We start from the raw sequence: 19896 nt of genomic DNA on the forward strand, positions 1-19896 counted from the left end.
GCAGAGGTGTTACCCACTACACTAACCAACCACCGTCATTATTTGGCTGAAATACAGTAGCCCAGACAAAAAACTGGTTTATGGTTTGCCATAAGCGAATGTCTGGGTAATATATTGACTACTATACAATATATCGCTGCTGTAGGAACAAACCTCGTACAGGATAAGACACAGCTTACTTTTAATGTACGGCAATGGAACCAGACTTTTTCCCAAGGCCCTGATGACTTGTTCAAGGGTCTACAGGCTAATGACCATCAGCTGTGGTTCAAATGAATGATTTATGCAGCGTAACAATGGCATTTGTGCACATAACATTTAAACTCTCACTCCACTCACCTCACCGGAGTTGGCAGAACTGTTCGAATATAAACAAGATGTGTGTTCACTGCAAAGATGTCTGAATGATGACTGTGGTACAAGTAAGAACTGATTGAGAAAAAAAGAAAACATTTATGGAGTGGTAGCACAAAAACGTCTGGTCTGGGTGATGGCAATGTGCAGCTGTGCTCAGCTAAGCAGCTAAACTAGCAGTTAATGTAATGTAAGTCAATGGAACCAGACCCCCCCCCCCCCCCCCCCCCCCCAGTCATTTTGGGCCATTTCTTTTGGTCTATTTACCATGAAATTTACACACAATGTAAAAGGCAACAGGCATTTTCAGATTATGGCAAAAACTCAAGAGTCGACAAAAATGGAGAGATGAAGTTTTGTTCTAACAGATACTCAGAATTGATTTTTATGGAGATACAAACTAAGCAAAGTACAGTGGATAACACTATCATTGTCACTGGGGTCAATTCATAGCACTGTGGGAATACAAACAATCCCAAAGGTGCATTTGTGTGCCGATGTGGGCTGCTCCGGACTGTTCGTCATTGCAGTTCACTTATCACCAAAAGGATGGACGAAATCGAGATGCAGATTTTTAGTCATATTGCTCAGCCCTACTTACACAATACACAGCAGCCAAATACGGCACTCATCGCAGTTCACAATATTGGATCAACCCATTTTCATTTGCAGACCTAAACACATCAATCTTCAAAGCCTCGCTGAAAAGAAGGAGGCGATGACGTCGTCTTACTCCATATAATCAGCTCCCGAGACTAGAGGCAGGAGAGGGAGGGAGGCTTTCTCCTGGACCGGCACGTATACCGTACTGCCTGGTTAGTATGCACGTCCACATGGAGGCTGACTCAAATTAATTGGAGCATTTATATTAATGCTGTTTGTATCAAATCCATCATTCTCCCTTGACTGGAGTTTGGCTCCTGTCATGAAGCTGGGGCAGAGCTCCTGTGAGGAAATGTCCTTGTCACGAGAGAGAAACTTTCCCAGAATTGGTTTAGGACTCAACGAAATCGATTCTGGGACATGGCCTGAGCCTCTGAAAAACACTGCATGATGGAGGTAAATCAAAGAGCGGCCAACTATCTGAAGGTTCTGATGAGAGAGCAGAGCCTCAAACTGCAGAGGCTCTTTCCTACGTCACACGGTTCAGCGTGATAGAAAGGCAGTCCTGAGGCATGTCTGTAAAGAGGCAGGGGTGTGAGGGGAGAGGTCTCCCCCATACTAATCCATATTAGGATCAAACCAAGCTGGGAAAGGACTACACTCTGTTCCACAAAGATATGGCACTTACTCTTAAACAAGATTATGCATAGTACATCAGTGTTGACCTCACAGACACCATTATATGTATTTTGCCCTTCTCTCCCAGGCAAATAGCAGTGAACACCTCCACTGATGTGTGTGGAGCCTACTGCATCTTTTTTAACCTACAGGCCTTATAGCGACAGCTCGATCTCAGGAGCCAGTTAAAGTGCTTGACTCTGTTAAGCTACATTCACATGACATTATTTTTTCCTCAGATCCGATCTCTCGGACTCCCACTCGTTTAGGTAAGAGACTCAAATCTGTCGTTAATGTGATGAACTGGCTCCTGAACTGACCCTCATGAGCTCCTCCTACTCAGTGACGTCACGTGACTGAATCACCGCATCATCAGCACAAACTAACGAGCAGAACGAGCTTCGCTGAGAAGATCATTAACTCTGATCAGCTCTCAGCTTCATTAGAGCCAGACGGAGGAGAAAAAGGTGAGACGAGCTGCTTTTCCACCGTTTACAGGCTTTAACGTCTGTCCGGCGCTGTTGCCATGGTAACGCTGAATGATGGAGAAAAGGCACATGAATTTCCGATCTGAGCGTCACATTAAGGTCGCATGGCCACGAATCGGATACGTATCCGATCTAGGACCACATATGAAAGTGGCTCAGGTCGGATTTGAAAAGATCAGATCGGAGTCACATCACAACAAAAAATCGGATTTGGGCCACTTCAACCTGGGAATGTGAACGCGGCCTTATATTATCTTCTCAATATTCAGCTTTCTGGTACATTGGGCAGGGAGTGACAGCAGTTTCTTGTCCACTGAGTGAGAACGCAGTCAGTTGTGCGCTCAGTTATGAGTTACGAATCCCACCAAAACACCAGATTCCATCCTGTTGCTCTCACAAAGGGTCATCTCAGTTAGCTCCAGCACTAATTGACCCCACCTGATCCATCTAATAACTGCCTTCTGAATAGTGCTGGGTGATATGACTTTAAACCAATATCATAAGCAATTGAATGTTTTATTTTGATTACGATTATTTTGTGTTTGTAAGTTTTTTTGCCCCTATAGTTCACTGACATGGTCTGTACTGTAAATATGTTCAGCATATTCTAATGTAAATCGTCTCAACAGTCAGATCGGAATTCACGCAACATTTACATCAATCCAACTTGAGACTCATCATAATTTCATGCTGTTGAGACTCATAAACGTTCGAGGGTGATGTTTCTGTACAAAAATTAGAAAAGACTTTGAAGAGATTTCTAAAGAAATGTCCGAATAAGGCTGCACCAGAACGAGGCTGCAGGACACCAGGCCGCAGGAGAACGAGGCCGCAGCAGAACGAGGCCGCAGGAGAACGCGGCCGCAGGAGAACGAGGCCGCAGGAGAACGAGGCCGCAGGAGAACGCGGCCGCAGTAGAACGAGGCCGCAGGAGGACGATGCCGCAGGAGAACGAGGCCGCAGGAGAACGTGGCCGCAGGAGAACGAGGCCGCAGGAGAACGAGGCCGCAGGAGAACGCGGCCGCAGGAGAACGAGGCCGTACCAGAACGAGGCTGCAGGACACCAGGCCACAGGAGAACGCGGCCGCAGGAGAACGAGGCCACAGGAGAACGCGGCCGCAGGAGAACGCGGCCGCAGGAGAACGCGGCCGCAGGAGAACGAGGCCGCAGGGGAACGACGTCGCAGGAGAACGCGGCCGCAGGAGAACGAGGCCGCAGGAGAACGCGGCCGCAGGAGAACGAGGCCGCAGGAGAACGCGGCCGCAGGAAAACGAGGCCGCAGGAGAACGCGGCCACAGCATCAAAGAACAGTTAAAACTCTGAAAGCGAAGTTTAAAGAATCCGAGGACGTGAACCGAAGAAGTGGCCGCGCCCTTTTTACAGCTCGAACACGTTGTGGGTGATGAGCCCAGCTGGCAGTCAGTGAAGCCTCATGATGCTCCTGTGATGCTGGTGAAGATGAAGCTGATCCTCCGGGAGCGACCGGCGTTCGTTGGCGGTTGTGATCGTTTACCTCTGGATGAGCCGCGTGACGCAGCGTGACGCTCAGGTCTTTTCATGAGGGTCAGTTTAGGAGCTGATCTGTTCAGACTGTCGCATACAGACCACATTTAAAGAAAAAAAATCTAAATAACCGGGCCAGATTACATCGGTTAGAGGTTCTGAATGTCAATTAATCGCCCAACCCTACATCAGAAGTTCTTGATTAGCATAATGAGGTGTTAGATTTGGGCTGGAGGTGAAACCTGCATGAAGATGTATCTCACAGAGGAGGGCTGGTGAACACCGCACTAAGGGTACTTTGGGCTCATTCCAAGTCCAATTCAATTCATGATTCATTGTTTTTCCATTTGATTCAATTCAATACACTTTGAACAACAATTTGTTTAACCATTTCAAATTTCTTTAATGAATATTATCAGGTGTCTTCAAAAAATAGTATAAAATATTCCTAAAAGAACTTCCCCTAATAATTCCCCGGCATGAAAAACAGAAAAGCAAAAATGACTTTTTTAGTTTATTGCATTAAACATTATGTCTGCCAGACGTGTCTGATCTTCAGAGTCGGACCAAATCAGACTGAGCCGTAAAACTGACCCAATATCAGGTTCAGCTCAGTTTGGTCAGTTTGTCCAGATCAGTATTAATGTTGTTTTGTTCCAGCCGGTCTGTAAAGCTTCTTACAGCCCGTTTAGTTTGGCGAATGGTGTTGGGTTCATTTCTGGCTGATTCCAGGTTGTTCAGCTGTTCTTCTGTCACAGCTGCCAACTGAAAAGCTGCTCAGTGGTGACGACAGTTTGGGAATTTAGCGTCGTCTCGTCTTCAGAGTCGGACCAAATGGGTTCAAATGGCTTGAGCTTGCGTTGCTGCAAATAACCGTTGTATAACTGTATTGGTAATGACAAGTGGTTATTACGTATACTGTAAGGTCCAAATCACTTAAAAGTTCAAAATGTGTTTTCAGCTCATGTAGCCTGTAAAATCACTTGCACTACATTCATCCAGGCAGCAAATCGTACGTTTCTGTTTTGACATATTTGATGCAAATCTGATCTTGTCCTCAGAGTATGAAGAACCAGTGCTGCTGTTTCTTATTTTAGATCCATCATTTCATCAAAAACCATTTCAGCAAACAACTGCTAATGGGTCATACTAATGGTTCAAATAAAGAGACTAATCCAATCAGCCGAGGAAGGAAAACCTAATTTGATTACTCTAAACAGACCCTCAGTGCAGAAGCCAGCATTCAAAGATATGGACATGGTCCTTTAAGAACATGCTGTCAAGCAGTCCTGTGAGCACTTCAAGGACACTGAGATAACTGCACAAAAAGCACACCATTTGACGACGCCCCATAAATCTCTAATGGACTGATTCACCCTACAAGCCTACAGAGAGATAGGCACACAAATAATTAGATGATGAGAATTCCTGATAATTTAGTCATTTGGAAAATTACTAATGCCGATGATGACCAGCAGCACTGGCCAGTGCGTGCAAAGTTGGTCCACCTTTTCCACAGTATCCTCTTCCTAATGGCGTCGACTTACTTACTGGCGAAAACAAACGTGTTTACCTCCTCCGCTGTCTCTTCACCGATGTCACTGTCATAAAGCCATCTCCCAACTTCAGGCCTCACACCAAGACAGGCTTTCAGTGTGACACATCTAAAGAGAGGGAGATGACAGCAAAAAGCTGCATACACCCCGAGCTGACGGGATAATGTGACGTTAAACAAAAGCGAGGTTCTCTTTGTAAAATACAGTTGCCATAGTGACACAAGAATAAACTGTCAATGCATAACTTCAATAAAAATATTTGAAATTTCAGCCGAGGGACGTTCCGGTGCTGACTGACATGAGAGCAGCCTCGCACATCTGATTTATCTCACTCCAGCGAGCTGATGCACAGCCGGCTTCATGGGCTTTTGAGAGTGAAACTGGAAACAATAGTAGAAATAATCGTTAGAGCTCAAATTTGAAGATTATCGCTCCAAGTACACAATCGACAATTAACCAATTTATTTTTATCTTAGGTCAGGCCCCCAAACACGAATTCACTCATTTATTCTGACCCGCACTCATCGGTACCCCCCATCCATCGTTTCTCCCATAGACTCCCATTCATTTTCACCCTCACCCTAGCCCTATTATTTCCTTCCTACAACAGACACCAAGTCCCCAAACTCTAATCCATACTGACTCCTCCATGTGTCGTTTTTCATCCCTCGTTCTTCACTTAGACTCCCATTCATTTTCAACAACATGTAGCCAACATCTGGCAACTCCCTATGCAACACTTCAGCAACAGAACACGAGAGGGAGTGTGTTATCACGAAATGACATCCCAGCTGTGATTTGGTCGCAGGCGCGACCCGAGGCCGTGATGTTATCCGCAATAACGCATGACTTTGAGTGCTCTATTTATTTTTTACAATAGTTAAATAAATAAATACGTTTTCATGTTCACAATTCCTTCCTCCTAATTAGAGCTCCTTAACGAGCAGCTTGTTGCTACGTCAGAGTAACGAGCTCCACCCACTCGCTGCACAATCTGCTGTAAGCCCCGCCTTTTGAGCCATAGAACTGCCACGATATCAGGTTCAGCTCAGTTTGGTCAGTTTTTCCAGATCAGTATTAATGTTGTTTTGTTCCAGCCGGTCTGTGAAGCTTCTTACAGCCCGTTTAGTTTGCAATAAAGTAATGTTGTTTATACACTGTTAGAAACAGATTCCATGCAGGTACATTTCTCGTTTATCAAGGTACAAACAGTGTAGATGTTCCCTCAAAGGTTCTACAGTGGGTTAAAGGTCTGATTGTGGAGCTTAAATCAGTTCCTCCAGGTGAAAAGTTGGTATTTGTTCTTTTTCATAACCGAATGTTTTAAAACAGAGCAGTAGAGTAAAAGCCTGGAGGCGAGGCGGGGCGGGGTGTGTGGAGTCAGTCCAGCTTAGAACAGATCATTTCAGTGGATTATGGTTCAATTCTGTTCCCTGACTGAAGGTACTGAAATGTACAATGGGGGTACCACCCCAGTGCCAAGAGGGGGGAACTGACCCAGAGACGGTTTAGGACCTTTATTTCTGAGAGTGTGTTTCAACTTTGGCTGATAGAAAGTGGAAATGTAGAAGTGTGTTTCATACGTTAAGGGAAATTACACTTTCCCATTTTCAGTGGTTGAGCTGGAAGTGGTCATTCAGAGTGGCTGGATGTGAAATGGTTGATTGTAGATAAGCATAAGAACTTATTTACAGTGGTGTTGATAGGAACCAGGGGTCACAACGTCTACAACACAAATAAAAATACATTTTATTTATTTTCCGAAATGACCAGAGAAACTACATACAGTCTTGTATGAATTTTTTATATGGAATATTTGTTACTATTTTGCATTACAATTCCCTGCATGTACCTGTATCTGTGTATCTGCCATGAACAGATTTTAAAATACATATCTTTAGTCATCTACACTCACCGACCACTTTATTAGGTACGCCTCGCTAGTAAAAGGCTGGACCCCCTTTTTCCTTCAGAACTGTCTTAATTCTTCATCTCAGACTTTCAACAAGGTGTTGGAAACGTTCCTCAGAGATTCTGGTTGGTTATTTGAGTTCCTGCTGCCTTTCTATCATCTGGAACCAGTCTGCCCATTCTCCTCTGACCTCTCACATCAACAAGGTGTTTTCGTCCACACAACTGACCGCTCACTGGACATTTCCTCTTTTTCGGACCGTTCTCTGTGAACCCTAGAGATGGTTGTGGTGAAAATCCCAGCAGATCAGCAGTTTCTGAAATACTCAGACCAGCCCGTCTGGCTCCAACAACCACGCCACGTTCAAAGACCCTTAAATCCCCTTTCTTCCCCGTTCTGATGCTCGGTCTGCACTTCAGCAAGTCGTCTTGACCACCTCTACACGCCTAAATGCAGTGAGTTGCAGCCGTGTGATTGGCTGTTTGTGTTAACAAGCAATTGTACCTAATAAAGTGGCCAGTGAGTGTATGTCACAGCTATCAGACAACAAACCCCCAGGCACCACGCAAAGTATTCATAACCACTTCATGTTATAACTTTCTGTAGTTTTAGAGGCATTAGCCGCTTCACCGCTCTGGTTACTGTGAGTAGTTCTGACTCTGTACTCTCATCCGGAATGGAGCATTTCACATCGGACCACTCTGAATGACTCAGATTACATCTTGACAATTAAATTAAGCAGCTATTTTGAAAAATCAATGAAATTCCCCCTTAATTTAGCCCACACAGTGTGAGCGTCAGGTTTTAAAAAAAAGATCAGGCCAAAAAAATTGCGCTTCCCTTCCTTTGAAGGATAGAATCAGACATTAAAATCCATCCCTAATAAATATTCCATTTACTGTGGCCTCCTTTTTCAGTATGTGCTGCTTTGTTTTTCTTTGTGCAGCCTCAAAATTGTGTAAGATCAAGCTAACAGCAGCTGCCTGCACACTTCCAGTGACAGCTATGCAAATTTCCACAGAAGCGCCTGCTCCATTCAAACCAGTCGTGTTCGTTTCCTGCCAAACTTCAACCATATCGCCGTGCGAATTGACAGCAAACAGCACGTTCATGGATCTGTACAGGCCGTTTGGGAATGCAAAGTTGGGAATCCTAGTCAACAGGGTTTCTTGTGCTCAGCGTCTTTGCCAAACCCTGACCCCCTGGTGTGAACGTCTTAGCATAATGAATGGAGGTCTGAAGGGACGGCTACTTAGTTGTCTCCAAAAGTTTTTCAATTATGTTTACAAATGCGATTAAGATAATTACGCTGCATTTGATTTGGAACAATACAGCCTCCCTCATGACAGCTTGTTACTAACTTGCTGTGATGGTCACTGGACCGGGACTGGGAGCTACCTGGCCCATCAGAAGGAGACAGAGCCAGTGTTTTCCTACTGCTCAGTCAGTTAGGATTACTAATCTAATTCCAGCTCACCCCATGGCCTTTTAAAAAGTCTAATGTGCGCAGGCCTCGTTTGCCGAGAACAATGATTCTTAATCCCTGCACGTTTTTGTCTTCCCAGCTCTAAAACGTCTGACTCAGCTTTTCTAGGCCTTGATATTTACCTGATGAGTTGAGTTAAAGCAGTTCATGTGTTCGCAGTAGCTGGCACTGAGGCCCACTGGAGTAAAGCATACGCTGCCAAGCGCAGAGCCACTCTGTGTCTTTGCCAAAAGAGTGCAAATGTCATTAAGAGCCGGAGATCAAATGAAGTGGAATTCCCATTAAAACCCCAGGCAATGAGGGAAAGGCACAGGCAAATTCAGCTTTATTAGGATTAGTAAATAAGAAAAAGCAGCAAAATGAGGAACTATCCCTTAAGAACGGCTCGATTATTTGCCAAACGCAAACCTGAAGAAAAACAAAATGGAAAAACTTGGTATGATCTTCTCTTCTGAGAGCGGTTCGCTCTAGCATAAAATAGTACATTAGGGCTGCATCATTAGATGGGAGTGTATTTAAATTACTAGTGAATCTGCTGCGGCAGAGGAAAGTGGGAAATGAGTGCTATATTGTAGACACGGGTTCCACGTGCAGAAAACGTATGTGAGCTAATATGAACTGAAAGGTCGTCATTGTGTTGATATAATAGAAAAAAGTTGGGTCTCACTTTATTTAAATTTACAGCCATTTGTCTCGGTGTTCGCACACTGTGGAATTAGACCTCTGCATTTCACCCGTCCGTGCCGTGAAACACCCACAGACATGCACGCTAGTGAACACACACACTAGGGGGCAGTGAGCACACTTGCCCGGAGCGGTGGGCAGCCCTATCCACAGCGCCCAGGGAGCAGTTGGGGGTTAGGCGTCTTGCTCAAGGACACCTCAGTCATGGACCGTCAGCCGAGGGGATCGAACCAGCAACCTTCCGGTCACAGGGCTGGTTCCCTGACCTCCAGCCCACGACTGCCCCCATTTGGATATTTGGATAGTCCATGAAAGTCCCCTATAGATTATCTACAAACGTTCAAACTGTCTGTTGAAACTGTTGATTCTAAACAGTGGTGGGTTCAGGATTTGGATTTGGACCAGGATTAGGGCTTAAGAGCAGGGTGAGGGTTGGGTATAAGGTTAGGGTTAAGAGGTTTAGAGTTCAAGAAAATGACAGTGAATTTAGTAGATATTTAGTTGAGTGTACTATCCAAATAAAGTGTTATCAAAAGTTGAGACGCTGCGCAAAATGTACATGAAAACAGAATGCAAATCATTACAACTGAAAACAGTAGAAAGACAACATATCAGATTTGGACACTGACGCTGTTTTGAAAGAATATGTGCCCATTTTGAAAAAAAACGTTGGGACGGGGCAACAAAGAACAGGTAAAGCTGTGTAATGCTAAAAAAACACCTGGTGGAACATCTCACAACTAACTAGGCTAATTGGCAGCAGGTCAGCAACGTGATTGGGTATAAAAGAGCATCTCTGAGAGCCTTTCAGAAGTAAAGATGAGTTCACCACCCTCTGAAAGACTGCACATGTTTCCAAATTCAGAATGGGCAATAAAAAAGCAATAAAAATTCAAAAAAAGCAAAAAAATTCTGTTTAAATTTTTAATATCTTGCGTTTATATTACTTTCAATTAAATACAGGGTTTACATGATTTGCACATCATTGCATTTTGATTTTACACACATTTTGCCCAGCGTCCCAACATTTTTGGAAATGGGGTTGTATACTGTATTCACCACTGCTGCGCATGATGACGTTTACTGATATCGTGATAAATTAGAAAACACTGTCCAGCTGAACTGAATTCAGAACCATTGACCAACTGTGTTCGCACACTGTGGAATTAGACCTCCACATTTAACCCGTCCGTGCAATGAAACACCACATACATACACACTAGTGAACACTCACTAGGGGGCAGTGCGCACACCTACCCAGAGTGGTGGGCAGCCCTATCCACAGCGCCTGGGGAGAAGTTGGGGGTTAGGTGTCTTGCTCAAGGGCACTTCGGTCACATACTGTTGACCAAGGGGACCAAACCGGCGACCTTCAAGTCACAAGGCAGGTTCCCTGACCTCCTGCCCACAACTGCTTCTAAAGAGCTACACCGTGTTTCTGCCCGGATTCGAGCCAAGGACATTCTGCGTGTTAGGCAAACGTGATGACCACTACACTACAGAAACACCCAGCCAAAGCCAGGCTTGAACCACCGATGTAGCGGCTGGCGGTTACTTTGATAGTAATTTTTGAAATGTGCCACTGCTGGGGGTATCAAACCTCCCAAACTAAATACCAAGATGCTTTTTGCATATAAAAACAAATGTCTTGAAGTATATTAACACATATTTAATAATGTAATAGTACAGTTCACACAGCGAGAAGCTCACAGATCACCCTTGTCTTCCACACAGAGGCAGAGAACTGAGACACTGAAATGGCAATTGAGCCTATTTCTTAAAATAGTGGGTGCAGGAGCCAAGACATTTACTAATGACAAGGTATCTGCCCCCCGTCTCCGTAATTATAAACACATTCTTTAAACACAGAGATGGTGCAATACTACTTTTCCTTATCTGATACCAATACTGGAACCTTGAGTATTGATACCTATAGCAATGTGCTATTTTCTTTAAAGGACTTTCAAAGGGATTTTTTGAATAAAGGAGTTTAAAACCAATAAGTAAACATTAAACAACATTTCAAAACAAACATTTCACTATCCAGTCCATACAGTCCATACGTGGAAACTAAGCTGCTAAAACAGCCTGCTTTGGATTCACTCGTTCTGTGATGTCACAAGAACCAACTCCTTTACGTATATCCAGCTATTCGGCCTATTTTAGGCCCACCCATTCACAGTGAAGTCCTAAGTAATGTTTCACCTTTAAATATGATGGGCGATAAAACGATAACGATAATTATCGTGATGTAACTTCAGTTGAACTATAAGAAATGTTTGATAGCTTTTCCATATAATACGCCACTCTCACACCTCCACGTTCTAGCGACAGCCCTGGTGGCGTTTTCTACCACAAGGAAAGCAGCACTACTCGCCAGGAGATGGCGCACTTCCGAGGTTTTCGACATGACTAGAGAGGGAGGAACATCTGAATTGTGGAGTTAGTCATCCCCTGTTTGGGAGGAGCGACCAGCGATCTGCTGTCCTGTGACCAAATACGACTGACACAATCAGTGGTGTTAACTGTACTGACCTTCAGCGAACTCCCCTCTTTCCATACATCCTAAAGAAGCTTTAGCAGCGTTAAACCACGTCTGCTCCTCACAGCTACAGCACTGTTACAGCGCCCAGTCATATTTTAGTATTAGTGCATTCCCAAGCGATGAAAGTGAGAGAAAGACGTGGTTCTTGTGAATTACAGTCCTGATTTAAACGACAGTAAACTGAGGAAGCTGTGAGGCTTTGGAAAGCAGGGGCGCAGTATCTTTCCAGGCCAGCTGTTTTAGCAGCTGGCTAAATTGAAGCAGCTCCATCACTCTCACAGCACAGAGAACTGATGATACTGTAGATCAAACAAGACACAGAAGCACCACTTTCAGTTTAAACGTAGCTAAAAGTCGGACTCTGTTTGTCTGGTGTTGATATATTGTGGTTCCCCCCTCAAGCTACTATAGAGAAACCCAGTCGTCTGTTATCTGGAGTCTGAATACTGTGATGTGCTCTGACACAGCTGTGTTAGGACTGATGGGAGTGAGGCGGTGTGATCCATCCCTGACGTACCGAGCCAGCTAACTCCCGCTGTGCGTACTAGGTTGACGTTGAGAAACTAAACAGTTCATCACAGTTTCTGGCCACTTGTCTAGCGTTTGCAACCGGACAGCCGAGCGCTCGTCAGCAGACAGTTAAAATAATCTGTTTTCTTTCTTTAATGACTATTACAAAAACTGCTGACCTGCTTTTCCAACTGTTAAAACTAGCTAATCAGAAACCTTCTCCCAGCGTCCCATGACAGATCTGTGAGATGTTCCTCTGTTTGGTGAGTGTTTGTCGTGGTTCCCACCATAAAGGACAGTTTAAAACAGCGATTAACCACCCAGGAGCAAAAATCAGCCTTTAACCCTGAAACAAATAACAATTTGACATTTACCGCGATTTGAATTTTGTTTATCGTGGTAACATTTTTGGCCATATCGGCCAGCTCTAGAGGCAGAACAGGACAACGAGAACAGAGCTCATTTATCTTATATCAGTCTTAAATGCACAGTAACATAAACAGCCTGTTAGAGATAAAGAGAGGTTTTTGCTACATAAAGCCACACAAATGCTAAAAGTGGATGAAGGAAAAGGGAAAAATTGAAATATAAGAAAACGGTAGGATATGGGCTCTTTTAAAAACGACTGAACATTAAAATGAGCTACTTTTAATTGAACCACTTAAGATCCAAAAGCATCTAAAAGTAAGCTATAATGTTGGACCTCTCCACCTCCTCGCCAGCATCACGTCACACGATGCGAGCGTGTGCTATTTCAGGATAGATTTGTTACAGCGTTGAATCAAATTCACTCAGTGCTCCCTTCAATATCCACTCCAGCATTTTCTGCTGATATCAGCCCAATAATTGTACCCAGTATCGGTGCCACACAAAACCTATAACAGGACACTGAGCTTAATTAAGCTCGGCAGGCTTGGTAATGAGTTCGCAGTCAAGTTTTAACAGCACATAAGTAAGCACATCTGGTTTTACAGTTGCAGGTGGTGTGAACTGTGTGGGTAGTGTGAACATGTTTGCCTTAATTGCTCGGTTTTCTTCAAGCTTTGTCACAAATATAGCGGAAGCTTTATCAGAAGCTGCTGCTACGATTATTTGATGCTTGAATAATTGCTTATGTTTAAATCAAGACTCATTTGTGTCATCATAGAACCTAAAAGCCAATAATTATACAGTTAAATATCTTTTACAGAGGTGCAGAACTGCACCAACCCAACAACCCATTATCACTAGCCTCTACAGCTCACTAAGCCACATGCTAATGGAGGCAGAGTGTTACTGCCTGTGATTTGGAGTTAAGTGGCCACTTGGTTAAGAGAAAGGGGAGCTCAGCCATAGAGCACATCAATATCATGCTCATAACCGTCTCCAGGCCCAGTAATAGGTGAGAAGCCTTGAGGCGATGGTTTCCCACATCCAAGGAGCGTAGTAACTGATGGAGGACACTTGCAGGGATATTACCTTAGGGAGATAAGGTTAAATCTGATTTTGAACCACCTCCTGCTCCAAGTCCTCAATGTATTCTCCTCTGACAGGGCTCCCCTTTCCCTTCGCTTCCGACTGCTGCATAAAAGATGCCCACGAATCCTTTGAATGTGAGCAGCGGTTTGATAGTCCTGCGCAAGAAAATGACTCTGACTCAGTGCAATCAACCCAAGTCATGTTGTCATCCTGAGGACCACAGAACCGAACTGCCAGCTGAATAATGCATGGGCTCTCGGCTTTTGTCACCGAAGGAATTCATATTTTGTTTTCCTCGGAATTGCTGCACGAGACAAACAAAAAGAATGCCAGGCTGGGGGAAATTAACTTGTAACAAATCCATCACCGACCCCTGTCGGAGCCCTCGTGGGAGACTTCCCTCCATCCACGGGGCAGAAGGGTACAACAAACACCTCTCCAGCCCCGAACCCATATCTAATTCGCACACATTCTCCCTTCCCAGCTGTCATCCCTTGGGTCAACGCAGACGGCATAAAGGACACCGCTAAACATCAATGAAGAGTGATGCTCGGTCTCGCAGTCCACAGAGAGGGAGGAGACGGGGGTGGAGTATTTCTCAGCGACTGTCAGGCCTGGAGGCAAAATGAGCCCACAGATGCACGCTAGCAGGCCTTTATTAGTGCCTTATACGCAGGACAAAGAGACACAAATCACCAGAAGAGTAAGGACAGGAGTATTAAAAATAAATGGCTTGCTCAGACTGTGTTACTTGCTGTTTATAAGAAACAAGTCGATGTGTTTCTTCTGTGCACTGGAAACTTCATGGAGAACCACAGAATGCCCTCGACCTCAATTGCAAGGCTCCTCAGGCAGATAAGCCTGAATAGATAAGCACACATATTGGAAAAAGAACCGTTGCAGGAAAAGAACATTAATACGCTGCACGGCTGAAGAATGCATATGGTACATGAAACATATAGGACCTATGGGGCTCATTCTGAGAGCACTGGAGGCACTGTGTGGGATGGTACTTCATTCTGTAAGCCTGTGTGTCTGCTTGCTTTCCAGGCTATGGAATATATTCATTTTCTGACGGAACACTAGGCCTAAGTGAGATTCATCTCTTGCGCCTCGTGTAGGCTATTGCGTATAACTCTTTGTGGAAATGCATATTGCGCAAGAGTAATGTTGCTTGAACTGGGAATTCAATTTCATCACCAGGAATGATGTTAACGGTCAGTGAGTGAGTGAAACAGCTCAACACATAGACATATAAGAGAGTCTTTAGTGCTAAAACCAGAGGAACCCATGCATGCGAATTGGCTTATTCTATAATTAGGTATACCATGATAGTCAGCATATTGTGTAATAGTGTATATTCAAGTGTATAGTATGTATATGCGCAGGTATTTACAGTCTAATGTGCATATATTTCTTTTTTTTCTTATATATATTTCTTGTATTTAAGTACTACGAGGGGGCTACGCACCTGAGGCTTTCACACCTGTGTAATGTGATGTGACAATAAACGTGACTGGATTTGATCATTGTAGTCGAGGGAGTTGCGGTTTCACGGCGTCACAGCTAATGGTAAAGGTTGCGATGCTATCCTCACCACTCTCATCCTCCGTTACCCTTGTACTTTACCTTTTTAGTTGCAGTGAACCTACAACGTCCGTGTGGCTTTATGTGCCAAAATAATCACTTTTATGCGACTGTTTCCAGTCTTACCTTATTCCTTAGAATTAAACAGCCTGTTTTTGTTACTATGCATCTAAGAGTAAGATACACACACACACACACACACACACACACACACATATATATATATATATATATATATATATATATATATATATATATATATATATATATTTTTTTTTTTTTTTTTTTTTTTTTAAACAGCCTGTTTTTACCTTGTATCTCCATCTCTGACATTTTTCTGTTTTTTACATAATTTGAAAATGCTGTTTACATTGTATGTAAATTTCATGATGAATGAACCAAAAAAACTTGGGAAAGACTTGAAAAAACATCTGGCTCCATATTCTGACAACAGCAAGACACACACACAGAACAAAACCTTGTATCTCCATTTTTGTCATTTTTCAGTTCTGACATAATTTCAAAGTACCTGTGATCCTATATATTTTATGTAAACAGAAAGGAACCAAAATTGCTTGGAAAAATGTCTGGTTCCATTGACTTACATTAAAATTAAGGTATGGTTTTTCCTTCTCCTGTAAAGTTGATCTGACAACAGCGATACATATATATATATATATATATATATATATATATATGTGTGTGTGTGTGTGTGTGTGTGTGTGTGTGTGTGTGTGTGTGTGTGTATAGCTTTTGTACCTCATTCCTTCTGGGCTGAATCACTCCTTGTAGCCCTTCTTATGACTTCAGTGTGAATGAGCGGTTTTAATTCTAAAATATAAATTTCCATCAAAAAACTGAAATTAAAATGAGCAGTTTTTTCAGCTTGGATGTCATATATATAGTCTGGGATATACTGGGAGGGGGTACATTTTGAAACTGTAACAGTGTTTATATATTAGATCAAACTCTTTCATTTCCAAAAAGTGAGGAAAATCAGTTTTTTCCAAGATATGAGCAATTTAAAACAGCTGGAAAACACAAACACACACATTTTCTAAGCCGCTTATCCTTCTGGGTCATGGGGGTGGGGCTAGAGCCTATCCCAGCAGTTATTGGGCAGAAGGCAGGATGCACCCTGGACAGGTCGCCACACACACACACACACACACACACAAACATTTTCTAAGGGCAGGGCAGACAAGCCAGTCATATACATACACGCATACTCACTGCTGGAGAACAGCCATCCAGAAACTGATCAAACCTGCTGTGCCGGGATATAAAGATCCAGCAGGGAAGTTTGTGTCAAAGACAGAAATTCCTACCCACCAACACGTTATTGCTTATTTTTCAAACACATACAGTCTTCTACATTATTTCATACCCATTTTTTAATATCAGCACATGTCTACACGCAAACGAAACTCACATTTATGGCAAGATTGTTTGTTTTAGCAGTGAATCTGGTGTCCTAACGCCTCAACGGACACTGACAGGGTGAGCTTTTCACCAAAGCAGATGGGAATACTGATTTACAGCAGAATTAAATGTGCAAAGGGAACAATGAATGCTGGGAAATGTAGTCCCCATCGCCACACTGATGAGGCTCCTTTTAATTAGTCTGACTACTCCAGCTCTTCAGCTACACCTGACCTGTTGACTAGCCCTAAATGACTGATGTTGTATGAAAGTGGTTCCTCCATCACTTCATTATGCTGGTCTGTAACTGCCACGTAGCTCTGCCACACCTTTAATTGGTGTCAGTGCTGGGCACTGCACGCTGCCCTCCGTGCCACACCCTCAAACCCACAGCCAGCTGACTGAATAACCCCTGGTTCTGTGGTTGTATTGTGTAGACGTCCGGGCTGACCGGTAGAACTCACTTAGAAAGGCGTTTGAAGTGACCATCTAGACATTCAGCCTACAGAAATCAGTGGTCAGCACGCAGGCAGAGCACATGGCGATGCTGTGAGAGAAAACATGCCTTTCTGATGAGGTTTTATCTGCGCTATTGTGTGATGTGAGGTGGACCGGTCAGCTCCACCTGCACGGCTAGGGGAGTGCCTTATTTGCTGGGGCTCGTTTGGGGCTGTCATAAGGACATAAGGAGCCGAGCACAAAAGGATGCCCTGCGTTTGCAGCCCAGCAAGTTCTGTTAACGGAGCCAAACAAAGAGAAAACGAGCGACCACTGACCACAGCAGGGACTGACGCGCTGGCCTGCTGCAGAAAATGTCAAATGTCAGGACAAATATGTGAGACTGACCACAGAGCGGCTCGGAAACATGAGGTCAAAGACACCGAAACGCTGGTTTATTATAGGCTGGCGGTGGGCTAACAGCGCGGCTCAGACACCGGCGGTTAAAAGGCGGCTGTAAACGACGTTACAGCCGCGCAGGAAAACACAATAGACGCCTACCTGACTTCACAGGCTCGACAGGCGGATTCCCGTCCCAGCGTCGACCATTTAGGTCTTTAGGAGCCCGCAAAGGAAGCAGAGACACCGCCCTGCCGCTGCCGCCGCCGCCGCCGCCGGTGCTGCTGCTGCTGCTCTCCCGCGGATGAGACCAAATTGTCCGAGAGGATGGATGAGCGGAGGGAAAGGGAGGCAGGCTCGCTGGCGAAATGAGGAGAGGAGAGGAGAAGCTGAAGGGGCGGAACTCCTGAGCCCAGGAGAGAGAGACGGAGCTTTATGAGGAGCACAGGCTTCAGTCTGACCGCTAACACACCCTTCACCCAGCGCGCCCGCGTCCTGTTACCATCACTCGAGCGTTTCCCCTACGGAGCCCCGCTGATGACATCCTGTATACATCAAAAATAAGGCGTGGCCACGACATAGTAAAGCATGGGAACGAGATCCTAATGCGTGGCCACGACTTAGTAAGGCGTGGGAATGCAATGGTTAAGTCGTGGCCACGGCTTAGTAAGGTGTGGGAACGAGATCACAGCTTACTAAGTCGTGGGAATGCGATGGTTAAGATGACGGTTTACTAAGTCGTGGCCAAGCGTTAGGATCTCGTTCTGATGCTTTACGAAGGCGTGGCGACGACATAATTATCTCGTCCCCATGCCTCACTAAGTCGTGGCCACGCATTATTTTTATTTATGCAGGGTGTCACCCGCGGGGCTTCGATGACATCCTGTATGAATAAAAATAATGCGCAGCCACGACTTAGTAAGGCATGGGAACGAGATCACAGCTTACTAAGTCGTGGCCACGCGTTAGGATCTCGTTCTGATGCTTTACTAAGGCGTGGCGACGACATAATTATCTCGTTCCCATGCCTCAATAAGTCGTGGCCATGCATTATTTTTATTTATGCAGGGTGTCGGTTCGATGGCTTCGATGACATCCTGTATAAATAAAAATAAAGCTTGGCCACAAGATCCTAATGCGTGGCCACGACTTAGTAAGGCGTGGGAATGCGATGGTTAAGTCGTGGCCACGGCTTAGTAAGGCATGGGAACGAGATCACAGCTTACTAAGTCGAGGCCATGCATTAGGATCTCGTTCCCACACGTTAATAAGGCATGGCCACGCCTTTTTTAAATTTCAATTCAATTCAAATTTATTGTCATTATATAATAGAGGGTAGTCCAGTATAACGAAGCACTATCAGGCGACTTTTCCAGTGCAGTAAAGAAAGATGCATAGTAAACAGTGCAAAGACAAAAGACAGTAAAAGAGTATAATGTATACAGGATGTCTCCAGCAGGGTCATTTCCCCCATTAATATACCTGCAGTGGTTATAATTGGAGGCATCTTAGTGCAGTTTCAGATGCCCAGTGTCGGTCTCCACTGCTCAGGCGTAAGCAGAGGTGAGTAAAACAGCCTGAGGCCACGCTCCGGTACCGACTCCAGTAAATAAGAGCTAGAAGGACTACAGAAACGGCTATTAGTCCACAAATCCTTCAGAACGAACCGCAGTGGGCATCATCTATCAGCACAGGGGCCTTTCATAGGCGGTGTCCCTCTCTCTTAAGGCCCTAAAAGGAAGGATGAAGCTTAAAGCAGTGAGGCGTGATCAACAGCAAAGCAGCCCAGATGCTGTCAGCATCAAAGACGGGAAACCAAAGAGGAGGATTAGGAACTAAATATGACCTTCCTCACAAATATACTTGTGCAAAACCCACCAAGCTTAACCTCTTGTGCTCCAGGGTGTGTTTGTTTGTCCATCTGAATTTTCCGTGACCAAATCGTAAGGCAGATTATTCAGTAGCTGCATGAAATAAATGGAATGTTTTATTTTATTTATTTATTTTTGTAAAAGCCCCTAAAATGATCAGAACGTGTGTTTTATGATCTCCACATTTCACTACACGCTTACAATTTACTGCTAAAGTCCAAAAATCTGCGCCGCTCTTTGTGTTGTTCTCTAAAAGTGATGTTTCCAGAGCAGATCACTGAAGAGACGCCGTCTGTTTATAGTTTAGAGCCCAGATTTGGGGAAAAACGGGTCGACTTTCAGTAGAAAAACAAACTGAGTTCAGCTTCTTTTATTATAAGGGTTTAAAATGACGTCACCGTC

At 44.3% G+C, this 19896-nt stretch overlaps 1 protein-coding gene and 1 non-coding gene across 7 annotated transcripts in view; both read right to left on the reverse strand.

The window, feature by feature from the left end:
- si:dkey-178k16.1 (band 4.1-like protein 1) overlaps positions 1 to 18265 on the reverse strand; it is a 106246-nt gene extending 87981 nt beyond the window's left edge. For 2 of the 6 annotated variants that reach the window (XM_037541340.1, XM_037541339.1), the window contains exon 1: positions 17786 to 18261. The gene's annotated coding sequence lies outside the window, so the exon portion shown is untranslated. Of the gene's footprint in view, positions 1 to 17785 lie in introns of all 6 variants that reach the window. The other 4 variants (XM_037541342.1, XM_017715891.2, XM_017715888.2 and 1 more) reach the window with 3 other exon arrangements.
- trnav-aac lies at positions 10698 to 10770 on the reverse strand. The gene has a single exon. It is a non-coding gene; the product is annotated as a tRNA-Val (tRNA).
- Positions 18266 to 19896: the final 1631 nt, after the last annotated feature.

This window comes from Pygocentrus nattereri, chromosome 9 (assembly GCF_015220715.1).
Source record: "Pygocentrus nattereri isolate fPygNat1 chromosome 9, fPygNat1.pri, whole genome shotgun sequence".
NCBI classification, from domain to species: Eukaryota; Metazoa; Chordata; class Actinopteri; order Characiformes; family Serrasalmidae; genus Pygocentrus; species Pygocentrus nattereri.